The 13,478-nt window shown below is 34.6% G+C and overlaps 1 protein-coding gene across 1 annotated transcript in view; it reads right to left on the reverse strand.

The window, feature by feature from the left end:
* The window catches only part of SSPN (sarcospan), a 103,110-nt gene extending 90,870 nt beyond the window's left edge, over positions 1–12,240 (reverse strand). Inside the window, exon 1 of the mRNA XM_074268793.1 lies at positions 12,177–12,240. The gene's annotated coding sequence lies outside the window, so the exon portion shown is untranslated. The remainder of the gene's footprint in view (positions 1–12,176) is intronic.
* Positions 12,241–13,478: the final 1,238 nt, after the last annotated feature.

The following is a 13,478-nucleotide window of genomic DNA, read 5'->3' on the forward strand; positions in this document are numbered from 1 at the left end:
AAACAGTGCTAATTCATTATCAAGAGGGAGAAGATCCATAGAGACAGATTTCAACTAAATGTAAGGACGAAATTCTTAAAACTATTAAAAATGGAACAGGGTAACCTAGGAGATAAGGTTCTCTCATTTCCCTCAGATTGGCAAGGATTACAAAAAATTAAAAAGTGAAATATTGGAGAAAGGAGCTGTAAAAAGGAAAAAAAGCATACTCATGCACTGCCAAAGGAACTTTAAATTGGTCCTAACTTCCTGAAAATCAATTTAGAATTATACTTTTTAAAAAATCATTAAACTATAAATTCTCTTTGACCCAATGACATCATTAGTAAGAGATATATACAAAGGAGGCTAAAGAAAGAGGGAAAGATGCCATATAAACAAAAATATATATAGCAGCATTTTTTGTAGTAGTGAAGATATAAGAAGAAAAATGACTGCTTACAGATTGAAGAACTGCTGGGCAAATTTGGTATGTGAGAGTATAATATTAGAGTACATACAAAACAGCACATGAGAGAAATTTAGTGAAACTTGCTCAAGCAGCAGATGTCAATGCAGAAGTTAGAATGAGGAGGACTTTCCCCCCATCACTTTTGGAGTAGGAACTAATTCCTTCTAAATCATTTCTATCCACTAGATTTGGCTTTGAACATTTTTTTCTGCTTACATCTATCTCCTTCCACAATCCCCTTCTCCTTTTCCATTATAGATATTGCCCAGATTCAGACACCCATGTTTACAGCAACTGCTCTGTTATACAAGGTGACTTGCTTAGCTCCCAAAGACAAAATTTTGATGCAATCCACATAGTAAATTGGAAGCTCTTTTAAGAAATACATATTATCAATACAAATAATAAATGCTCAAAAATCCCTAGACAAGAGTGATCTCTGGTTGCTAGGCCAGAAATTAAGATCTTCACCCTGTCAAAGTGTATGTATTCAAATAATCACTGTCTTCCTCTTTTTATGGTTCCTATACACAAAAATATGCACTCCGAACAAAATTCATATTGAATCTTAATTTTAACCTGGAATAAGTAAATTTTAAATATATATCCACACAATAAGTAAGCAATTTATGAGGACAAAAACACTTAATAGTAATAATGACTATCAGGTGACAATAAAGCAAAAAGATGTGTTGAGTGAAGAAATTCACCAGGTCTCGGAGGCATCTCAGACACAATCAATCATGTTCTGAGCTGATTTTTTCCATAAGCAGGGCGGTGAGCAAAGTAAGGGTACAGTTGTAGCATCGTCAAGCGGACCTGCAGCCCTGCATTTGCAGACCTCTGCATCCTTCAGATTCACAGGATCACCTCCTGGATAGGTCCATCTTGATCCTCTATTCAGGAAATACAAAAGAGGTAGCCCAAACTCCTGCTTAGGATAGCCTATGTGTATTTTAGCTACTATATAATAGCTGCATTGGAGGCTAGAGTAAGGGAATGAGCCAATCATCCTTTCCTGACACTATTCTTGGGACACAGCTCAAAAGTAGTCTTATATGAAGAAAATTGCAAATGGGTCAATCAATTTCTTTTGTACTCCCACTGAGTCATCAGCTACTCTAACCCTACCACTGTGGGTCAGAAGATTCTATGAACTCCCACTGCCTTTCCTCAGTAATGAAGCTGGCCCCAGAGTTTCTATATGGTTGACAGGAGCCAGGAAGTAAAGCTCATATAAAAGAATGTCTCGTGTTATGCTTGAGAAAATTTGTATGAACTGATGTGGACAGAGTCACGAAAGCAGAACTAGGAGAACAATTTATATGGTGACACAATAACGTAATGGACTTCAATTCTGAAAAGCTTCTGTACTCTGATCAATGAAATGACCAATCATGACTTCAGAGTCCTGACTGTGAACAATGCCTTCTGCTTCTTTGCAGAGAGGTAGGGAACAATAGGGATCAGAAAAGGCATACATTTTCAGACATGGTCAATGACTTGATTTATTTTGTTTGACTGTACTTACCTGTGTGTGTGTGTGTGTGATGGGGGTGGAGGAAACATAACTTGGAAAGTGATGGTGATTTGACAGAAGGAAAGAACTTCAAGAAGACATTTACAGAATTTTAAAAAGAAGTAATGTTTCTAGTTTTGAATATTCTAAACAGAAGCTGGATGTGTTAGATAAGATTCATATGTGAAGTTATGAAAGGACTAGATGATCTCTAAAATCTAATCCAACATGGAACTTTCAGGTAAAGCATTCCAAACTGTTTGGTTCAAGGATTAAGGTTTATTACTTTTTTATTTAATTTTATTTTTTATTAGTTTAAGGTTTATTAATAATAAGTGTATAGCCTTTTATGGTGACTACTCTGAAAGTGAAAAAAATCAACTAGATAGATAAGTTCTAATTTGTTGAATTATTCAGTTATGTTACATATACTTTATATGATTTTATATATGATATCATATTTAATTATCTTTTTTTTCATTTATCCCTGAAATATTACAGGGCTTCCTGACTGATCTAATAATTCATTCCAGGAGAAAAAACACAGAGATAAAGTGTATGAGGATATATTTTGCCCAAATTATGATGTGCAGTGGACAAGACATTGCATTGAAGCAGCTTATTAGTACATATAATGGATAGGAGGTATAAAGATGGGTGATAAGCTTGCACCAGAATTTAATAGAAAGATGTAAAAGTATATTGTATCTGGAAAGCTACATAGTGATACCATTTTGTGCCTACTAGCACAAAACTCCATCTCTCTCTCTTTTTAAACCAATATTCTTCAAGCATATTTGTATGATTGTAAATTATGGAATATCATACTCTCAAAAGAATAAAAAATTGACCCAAAGAGTGATACAAATATGTATTGCAGTTGTTAGCGGAGTGCAGCAAGTTGCCAGTGAAGGCTGGCATAAAGTTACATGACATCATTAAGGACACATATAATCAGAAAAGGGAGTAGATAGGTCATTTAGCAAGAATGAAGTATAAAAGATACCATTTCAGTAAATTACTTTGCTTTAGGCTTATTTGGTCAAGTGGATGCCCACAGAAGATGAACCCATAGTAAGGGGGCTGGGGTTCACCAACTATAGTTTTATGGAACTATAAATCTGTGCTTCCATAAAACTATAGTTTTATGGAAGCACAGATTACCTTGAACTAGAGTAGTCAGCCTCCAGGTAATCCAACTTTCAATAGCAAGTGGGGGAGTACCCCAGAATGGAGCTGGGGGCAGGGAGAACTACACTGAGGTTTACAGCCTGGCTATGCAATGGATCTGTGAAATAATTAAAGAACCCGAGGAAGATCTGGAGAGCCTTGAGTAGATTTGTCCAAGAATCACACAGAATGAAAGGTGTGGCTGAATTTCACTGTGTTGCAAGTTGGGATCTCAAAGCAATGAGGTCATAGAGTCACTGAGATTTAGTTGGGCTTCTTCAACTTTTTCACTCACAATGCCTTTTTGCCCAAGAAACTTTCATGTGACCCTGGGCATATAAGAATATAAAATAGGTACACAAATCAAACATTTGCTGATAAGAAATCAGAGTTTTGCAACCTTATATATACAACCCTATATGAGGTCACAATCCACAGTTTAAGAAATTGGGCTTTAAAGTGCCTGTGAAATAATTAGCAATGTGCCAAGCTGAGTTTATTTGACATCCTTTCTGTCAGGCTATTGTTTGAGGATACTTGTGAGTCTTGTGAACAGGCTTGTGAGCACCCTATAAAGCCTGAACTATGATCATGTGATATCAATCATGTTCCATTTCCCACTCTCTCATTTTTAAGTGACATTAACTACCTAAGCAACATTGGTAAACTGAACCACAAAGAATGTGCTTTTTGAATAAATGTCATGTTTTTCTTACCAACAATAAGGAGAAAAGCAAAGAATTTAATATCCCTGAGAATAGGGCCAGAATGTCCACAGACTATAAACTTCAAAGTCTGTGGTCCTAAATGATAATTTTCTTTGAAAGCATTATTTTCATAGCTATCAGGTCTTCAAATTGAAGATAACACTGAAGTTGCAACCAAATAAATGAACAAAATAACAGGGTTTACCCAGCCATATTCAATAATATGACCAAAACAACTATTTTAAACAAAGAAACAAAAAATAAACACCCACTTCAAAACAATTTATTGGGACATAATATTTTCCTTGAGAGTATAACCAGACTGGGAAAGAAAATAGCTTTCCTTTAGATAAGCTCTATATGGTAAGCTTCAAGTATTGTGGAATTCAGATAGAATTTCTTGGCTTTTTTACTCTTCTTCTATTTTGCTTGCAATATAACAACCTCTGTCCAGTTTCTTTATATTACCTGGTCATAGCAAAACAGATCTATAGGGAATTGTAATGGAGAGTATCAACAAATCCTCCTAAACCTACTGGCAGAATATAGAGATTGTGTGCTTTGGGGGAGATTTTAATTCCCTACTATGATGGTTATATATATCTGCAATAATCCCTTCACTCTTTTATTCATCCTCTTTATCTTCAATTTATGCAAATTGTCTTAAATAAATAGATTTTGAGCTCAAGGTGCTTTTTCAGCAGAGTGAGCCCTAGCAATATATCAGATGCTTCAAACAGGATGATTGTAGGAAAGGTAACAATGACACTAACTTCCCACTTTTCAAGCTCTTTATATACACCATTCAAAAGCTATTTCTCCCAACTCAGAACCTGTATTCGGACTAAAATGTCTCATTTCTTTAACACAGCACAATAATGTTAGACATTAAAGAAGAGAGAAAAATACAATGTGCTTTTTAGATATCATAAGGAAACTTAGGTAGAGAAAAATTTACCTTCTATGTAGCTGTGAAGGTTTATGTTTCAATGGTTATTAATATCTTTTTCTATCCTGTGGTTTGGGAGGAAGGAGAAATAAAGGTCTCTTCTTCTGCCCATTGCCTTTAACCAGCCTTTACGAATGTACAAGATTCAAAAGGTAACTTTATGTAACACCCCAGTTTTCAATAGTCTCTCTGCCAGGGACTATAGATACTGTTTCTCTATCTTTAAGAGGTAAAAGAAATCATAAAAGTTTTAGTTTAACTGTTAATCTATGAGGAATCTTCAAGAATACTGAGTTCTGGAGAGACTGTTAATTGCTATGAACAAAGAAAGGATAGAGAAAAATTATTAAAATAACATTTCCTGAGAGAGCTGAGTTTAAATGATATGTTTAAAGTGGCAAAGTGGTTGATAAGGAAATGGCTTAAAAGAAGAGCGAGTGAAAGATGCACACAGGACTTTCTCCTGAAGCAGTGATCCAGGAGAGGCTTTACTAGTTGGGGCAGCAGGAAACCTGGGCATAAGTTGTTTTTTTTTCCAGAATGGTGAGGAGGAGATAGTCAGGAAATAAGAAGCAAAGTGATGTCAAAGCTGTATGAGATTCTTTGAAAAATATAAACCTTACTTGACAACCTCTTGATTATTAATTTAACTGAGACATAAACAAGGAGATAAATGCTCATTAAAGATATGTATCACTGTTGAATGATACCTAATAGCAGAGATCTAATGAGAAGAGATTGTCTATAGATGTGAGCAGGATACATATTAGCAGTTTCATTGGCAGTTCAAATGGGGCCACTTTCCATAAAAAGAGATTTGGTCATGAACTCATATGGATTATGTTCAATCTTTGGGTAATCTGAACCCTGAAGAGAGGGGATTATAACAGTCTCTCACTCTCTATGATCACTTTGGAGAAAATCTGTTAAATAAATTTTTGGTATGGTTTTATACACTATGTCCCCAAAAGAGAATAATGAACTTTCCTTCTTTTTCCATCTGCAATCATGTCAGGACTTTTTAAATTCTTCCATAGATTTTCAGTGTATGTGTGTGAGAATATTAGGAAAAATTCTTCCTTTTCATCCTTAGCAGCTATAAATACTCAAACATGGAAGCAATAATATGTGTTTGTCTAGATTGAGATTGAATTTTAAGTCCCTAGCTGCCTTTTCCGCCCTTTGTTAAATTTCCAGAGTATGGATGTCTGACCACAATTCTGAGATGGTAATTTCTATCTCATGGAAGAGCCCCCATGAATTCAAGAGGTTCTGAGTTTGGGGGCTGGTTGCCCAGCAGAAGAAATCTCTATAATTTCTCAAAAAAGAAGGTATCTCACTGCAAGCAGCACACTACAGATTAAAGGACTAAGAATTCCCAAGCCACATTATGATCTGCAAGAAGATTGTGGGTTGATTGGACAAATGCAGTTCAGAGGTAAAAGGGAAATGGTTGTTTATCAGTTCCACAAAATAAGTTATGTTATAAATCCCAATTTCCTACAGAATATAATATGATAATAATGAAATGTGTTCATGTTTTAAGTATGTGTTAATATATAATTAGGATTTTTTTTTGGTAATTTATTGTCTCTTTTATGGTAAATGAAAGTTTAGGGAACACAAGAAAAGAATTAATTTCCTCCTCTATAGAAATCAGTCAGTAAAGACTTATTAAGCCCTTTTTTTGATGCTTTGATGGACCTGTGCTCTCAGTGATTTGGAAACTTTTTCCAGAAGTGACAGAGATCACAACACTTCCTTTTTCATCCAACTTATGCAACTCTTATTTTCCAAGAACAATGCTCAGCACTGAAGGGATAAAGAAAGGGAAAAGTGTACCTGTCCATGAGGAGCTCACTTTCAAATGGGAAAGGAGTAAGGCTTTATTAGGCTACATATTATGTGCCAGGCACTTGCTAAAATTTTTAGAAATATCTCATTTCACTAGATAACTGGGTAGGGTAAGGGAGAGTGCATGCAAAATACATACATACATTGTAAAAATGGGAAGTAATAATGTCAGTGGACAGGCAATAGCCATTGGTCTGGTGCAGAAGTTGTAGAATTTGGACTGAGATTGGAAGAAAATGGGGAAAACTCATATGGACATATTGGTAAAAGCTTAAAAAGCTTTCAGGTGATCTATGGGATTCCTAAAGAGATGTCACTTTCACCTCAGTCTGCACTGTGTGAACAGCATAGAGTCCAGTTCTTCAAGCCATCCAGGTCATGGCCTGGACATTCAGGTCCTAGGATGATCACACTGGTCTTTGTCCTCTCCTCATAGGAGCACCATAATTGTAGGAAGTCCCTCTTGCTGCCAGGCAGCCCCCCAAGAACTCCAGTTCTCTCAAACCTAAAAGGTAATCACCACAACTAGAGACATACATTGAGTCCATGCCCAAGAAAAGTACACAAAACAAAAGAAAGTGTCAGAGATCTGAAATCTTTTCTCAGTCTTACCTAGGCTAGCATGTGTTCTTGCTGCCTTTTTTGATTGTAGCTACTATTTTTGGGTAGCTGCCATAAATGTTGGGGAAGAGAAAAGGAGAGAAAATTCACTCCTCAAGATCAGGAAGTCCAAGCAACAACTGAGAGATTCCCAAACAACTAAAACTTGAGATTTTGGACTCTTATTTTTTTTTTTATTCTGTACTCTCCTTGTAAAGTCTATTAACCAGATAAGTCACCAGTCTTCTTTTGCATAACCTGCATCATGGGAATCAAAGAACAAATAATAGGGGTCAAAACACACGTGTCCCTCCCCACTGAACCAAAGTACAAAAGTCCAGCTCCGTGGAAAGTTCTCTAATCCGATCTACACTAACACAGAATTTTAAAGGAAAAATGGTGTAAAGGATATTAGTGAGATACATGGCACAGTGGATGGGATGCTGAGCCTGGAGTCAAGAAGATCTGAGTTCAGAACTAGCCTCAGAGACTAGTTAATTATGACTGAAAGCAAGACACAACTTCAGTCTGTCTCAGTTTTCTCAACTATAAAATGGGGGTTATGATGTCTACCTCCTAAACTTGTTATGGGAGTCAAGTGAGATAATATTTGAAAAGTGCTTATCACAGTTTTTGATACATAATAGGCACTTAAAAAATGTATATTTTCCACTCCCCACCCATCTCAAGAAATATATGACAAGGGTAAGGGGAGGGGAAAAGATGAGTCAGTCACCTAGTTTAAAAAAAAATAAGTATATCCTACAGCAATAATATTCAAAAGCAAAAGCAAAAGATTTCCAACACTGAGACAACATTTTTGATGTATTTGTGAGAGGGCTTGGTTAAGAGTTGCACAAACTGGATGAATATATTTGGATTGTGATCTCTGTCACTGGAGGTAGTATCCAAACCACTGCAATTAAAGGTTCATCAAAATTTCAAAGTCCCACTAACTTAGGGTAGTTATCTAGCAAATGTGAATCCCTGATTCTGAGAAGTCACTGGGAGAGAACATTATAAGGCACAGAAAAGTTTTCAGTTTATACACATTCATTATCTCATCTGATACTTACAACAACAATCCTAAGAGGTCTTCAGGTATTTTGTCCTCATTTTAGAGATAAGAGACATTAAATGATTTGTTTATGGTCACATAACTACTAAATGTTACACACAGGATTGAAATCCAAGTCTGTGCTGATTGCCAGTCCATTCTTTCTATTATTCCATGTTATGTTTCCACTGAAGGCTTGGTACAACCATTCCATTATATCATTACTAAAAAAGCTTACATTTTATGTTGTACTAACAATAGGTCAGTAATATCACTTTCATAGAATTTAGAAATTGAAGAGACCTCAGGTATCTCAAATTCAAATTCTTGGATCTAAGGAATAGTTTTCCTTAAAACTTTCCTTTAAGGAAACTAGCTTTAAGCTGAGAAAAATGATTATTTCTCTCATATTAATTATTGAGTTAGGATCCGATTTTTTTTTCAAACTGTAGGTTGTTCAGTCTCTCAAGAACATTGTTAATGTATGAGATTGCCTAAATCCCTGGGGTATATTCCTTCTAATTCTGGGGAGGAGACCCTGTCCTACTACAGAACCTCACATAGACCTAAAGTGAATTCTAGCTCACTGTGTTCTAATCAGATTATTTAATTCTTGCTTGAGATAGTCTGTCTAGTTGTCTACAAGTGACATAATCAGTCATGTTCCCCAGCTCTTTATTAGAATAGGCTCACTTCTCATAATATTCATTCTCTTATCTCTAATTAACCAATCAGAATTGATTGCCACTTTCAAACGTAATAAGCATTGAGCAAGTTCAATGAGGAAATCTTTGGGAAACAAGAGTTCTTTTAACTCCTTGTATTAATTATCAGCTAGCATGATTAACAAAATACTAATTATCCAGAAATTGTATCTCTCCAACTTTTTATACATCACAAAGCAAACTAAGTGATGTTCCTCAGTTTACACAGCTAAAACAAGAATCTAGAATTTGGCATTAATGTTGATACTTTTTCTTCACTAGGTTAACACCTGGTAACACAATTTAAATTTTAGATGGTTTTGTCCCTGTTAAAGAAAATCATGAAGGAGGAAGGGATTGAGGAACAGGAATTTCTGTTGCTTCCATCTTTCACACCTACTCACAAAGGTCCCAAAATAGGAAACTATCTTAGTAATTTAAGAAACCAGAATATTGATTCGTAGTTTTCCTTCAGAGAGCTCTCTGATTTCATGACCAGGAAAGCTAGGCCTACAGTTTTGGACAATTGAGAAGGGTAAAGACCATTTCTAGGTTAAACTGTTTTGTTTTAGGTAAAGTCCTGAAAGTTGGCACTCACCCTGTAGACTTCCCTCAGCTTCTATTTTGGCTACCTCCCTTTCCCCTGACTTAATGGTAACAAATAATGAGAAGTCCTTAACCATTCCCTTCCCTACAAAGTGAGACGATATCTTGAGGTATTACAATGAAGGAGCAAAATCTAGGCTCAGATCTGTCCACAAGTTTTTTAAAATGTAAAGTAAGTGATGTACCTAACTGATCCAGAAACACTTTGGAAGATCCTGGTCTTTTCTAAAACCCAATTTATTCCTAAACTTCACGTCCAGGTTAATCCCAGGTTCATTCACTTTCTAACCTAAGGGTTCTTCACCTCAGCTCTGTGAACTTTTTAATATTTTAATATGATTGGTGTTGTTTGTAATCCTGTGTATTTTATTTATGCATAAGAATATTTTTCTGTCAGATTTGGCAGCTCACAATCCCTGTTGCTGGAGGAGGTTGTAGTTAGTGAATCTCTTGAACCTGGAATTTCTGAGCTGAAATAAGAGTTAAAGTCCATCATGTGTCCAAACTAAGTTTGGTACCAATATAATAAGCCCCAGGATATTTCTGGAGAGACTTCAGTGACCAACTAGTGCAAACCTTGTTGCTCAGTTATATTTCAGTCATGTCCAACTCTTCATGACCCCATTTAGATTTTCTTAACAAAGAAACTGATATGGATTTTCATTTTCTTCTCTAACTCATTTTATAGATGAGGAAACTGAAGCAAACGGGACTGACTGTCTGGAGTCACACAACTAGTAATCCATGGCTTAATTCACCAGTAAAATGAAAATTCTACATATTGAAATGTTTGCTTAGTAATGATTGTTAAATTCAGAATAAAAAAGATTTTAAAATCCAACATTTGATTAAAAATCAGAAGAAGAAATGTGAGGAAACTGTAAATAACCATAGATTCACTTTCCTAGAGAAAAGACTATCTGTCCCTGCAAAGGAATCACCTGCGGTTGGGATGACTTTGTAGAGAGGCAGAGGCTGAGTCTCCTTTTTGTTCAAGGTAAGATAGGAATGTGAAGTGGTATAGCAGTGGGGTTTGACACAAGAAAAAAGAATAAGAAAAAAATTTCTGGATCAAAGCAAGGATTTGATTCAATTCAGTTAGAGCAATATGACCCAGAACTATTTAGTAAAAACAGCAAACTTAGCCTTTGTCACCCATTCTGTGACTCATGGAGAAGGTGGAATTCATCCTAGGAATGGTTTTCTTTATAGTAGCCCTAACTTCTATCCTTTTGTGAGTGTGTGTATGGTGGGGAAAGGTTTGAGTAAGAGTATTTCTCACCAATTGCCATGTACGAAGAGTTTTACTATATCTGAATGAATATAAAAGTTCCTTGGAAAGTCAGAGATCCATGAGAAAAGGGAGGGGATAGATTTTTTTAAAAATCATTATTTATAATGTCAAACTAAATTATTTGTATTTTCTAATGAGGCAAAAAAAATTGCCATAAGATCCCTTATTTAGAGCTAAAATGTGAATTTTGAAACCATATACTCCAAGCCTTCCTTTTAAAGATAATGAAACTAAGGTCAAACTTAAAAATATATATTTATTTAATATTTTTCCCAATTATATGTAAAATATAATTTTTTTTCTTTTTTTATATTTCTTTTTAAAACTTTTGAGCTCCAAATTCTTTCCCTTATCCTCATTTTTAGCCCCCATTAAGAAACCACATGTCAGGGAAGCTAAGTGGGGCAATGGATAGAGCACTAGCCCTGATGTCAGGAGAACCTGAGTTAAAATCTGGTCTCAGGCACTTAACACTTCCTAGCTGTGTGACACTTAATACTTTCTAGCTGTGTGACCCGGGGCAAGTCATTTAACCCCAATTGCCTCAGCAAAAAAGAAAAAGAAAAAGAAAAGAAAGAAAGAAAGAAAGAAAGAAAGAAAGAAAGAAAGAAAGAAAGAAAGAAAGAAAGAAAGAAAGAAAGAAAGAAAGAAAGAAAGAAAGAAAGAAAGAAAGAAAGAAAGAAAGAAAGAAAAAGAAAGAAAGAAAGAAAGAAAAAAAAAAAGAAACCACATGTGAAGTTATGCAAACTATTTCCATAAAAGTCATGTTGTGAAAGAAAATCTATATCGCCCATCTTAATAAAAAACAACCCCTCAAAAAAAAAAAATAAATAAAGTTAAAAGAGGAAGTGTGTGTGTGTGTGTGTGTGTGTGTGTGTGTGTGTGTGTGTATGTGTATGTGCGCGCGTGCGCTTGCTTCAATCTGTATTCAGACACAAAGTCTAGGTATAGATAGGATTTTTCATCAAAAGTGCTTCAGAGGAGTAGTGGATCATTGTACTGCTAAAATAGCAAAGTCATTTACAACCGGTCATCTCAGAACATTGCAGTTACTTTGTATACTGTGTGATTTTTCTGTAGCCAAAGTTCAAATTCAAGTTTTCTGAAAACTAGGTCTTGTTTCCTTAGCTGATGTGCTGTTACCTTGAGTACTTAAATGGTTGCTAAATACACTTAAGGAAGTATTCCTAAAATGTTAATGTTTGAGAGAAAGGCTTAAGTGTGATGACAGGGCAGGAGAAATAACTATTATGAAGCTTCCAAACCTGAATCCATTTTGCAAGAGCAGCAAAGCTCTTTCTCCTTGGAGATCTTGACCAAAATAAAGATCTAGAAAAATATGAAAATGAAAAATATATATACATTAAATTTATGAACCAAGCTGCAATCAAACTAGTAATAAATAATAATGCAATTTTTAAAAAGCATAAGATCTGGAGGGAGGGGATTGTGGAATGGGGAGAGACTTATTAAATTGAATGACCAAATAGAAGAATGATCTAGCAACAAATCCAACCTTACTTTAAAAATAATGACAATACAGAAATGCCCTATCAAAATCTATAGAATGTTGTCAAAACAGTGCTCAGAGGGAAATGCATAACACTAACTGCCTATATTAATTAATAAGATAAAAATAACAACAAAATGGCTCTGCATTATAAAAACTTAGAAAAGAAACAAATTAAACAATCAAAAAAAGAGAAAAAAACAAAATCATCAAAAATTAAACAATTCTAAATAATTAAGTAATTTGAAAGATAAGTCCAAGAACTGTTTTAAATAATAGAAAAAAATTATTTTTAACAATTAGTAAACTTGTTTTTAAAGGGAAAGAATGAATACAAATCAAAAAAAAAGAAGTGATCATCAAGGGAAAAGAAATCAAGAAAATTATCAGAGTTTAGCATACATAGCTTTATGCTAATGAATTTGATGATCCAAAGGAAATGGATGATTATCAACAGAATAAAATAATAGAACTAAGAAAACAGATAAATGGTCTACTCTCAGAAGAAGAAATCAGGTTATTAAAGCAGTGCATAACATTAAAAAAAAAAAGGTAGAACAAAAGAAAAAATCAAAAAATGGAAATATTTTTGGCTAAATTAGAAATTTACAAGCTCCAAGATCTGGGTTGTTTCCAGTATTTTCAACTGAAATGTTTATTCTAAGAAGCATTTTGATCCTATTGCTCTTATTATTTTAAACCACATTTAATATTTTATTTCCCCCAATTACATGTAAAAAACATTTTAACATACACTTTTGAAATCCATTCATTTATAATTCATTCTTTTAAATTTTTATTTTATGAAATAACATAAACTTTCCATATTGTAGTAGAATAAAGAAAAAGAAATTGCTCATGAAACTGTTAATCTGTTATGTGCAACTTGTTATTCCTTTTAAATATATAATAGTTATCATGTAATTTTCATTTTTCTCTTTTTCCTTCCCCCACCCTAGAGATAACTACCTTTAGACACAAATATGCATATGATATATAAAATAATTCTATAATCTATCTATCACTGGTTGCAGATAGCATTTTCCTTCTTGGCTCC

This window comes from Sminthopsis crassicaudata, chromosome 5 (genome assembly GCF_048593235.1).
Source record: "Sminthopsis crassicaudata isolate SCR6 chromosome 5, ASM4859323v1, whole genome shotgun sequence".
NCBI lineage: Eukaryota > Metazoa > Chordata > Mammalia > Dasyuromorphia > Dasyuridae > Sminthopsis > Sminthopsis crassicaudata.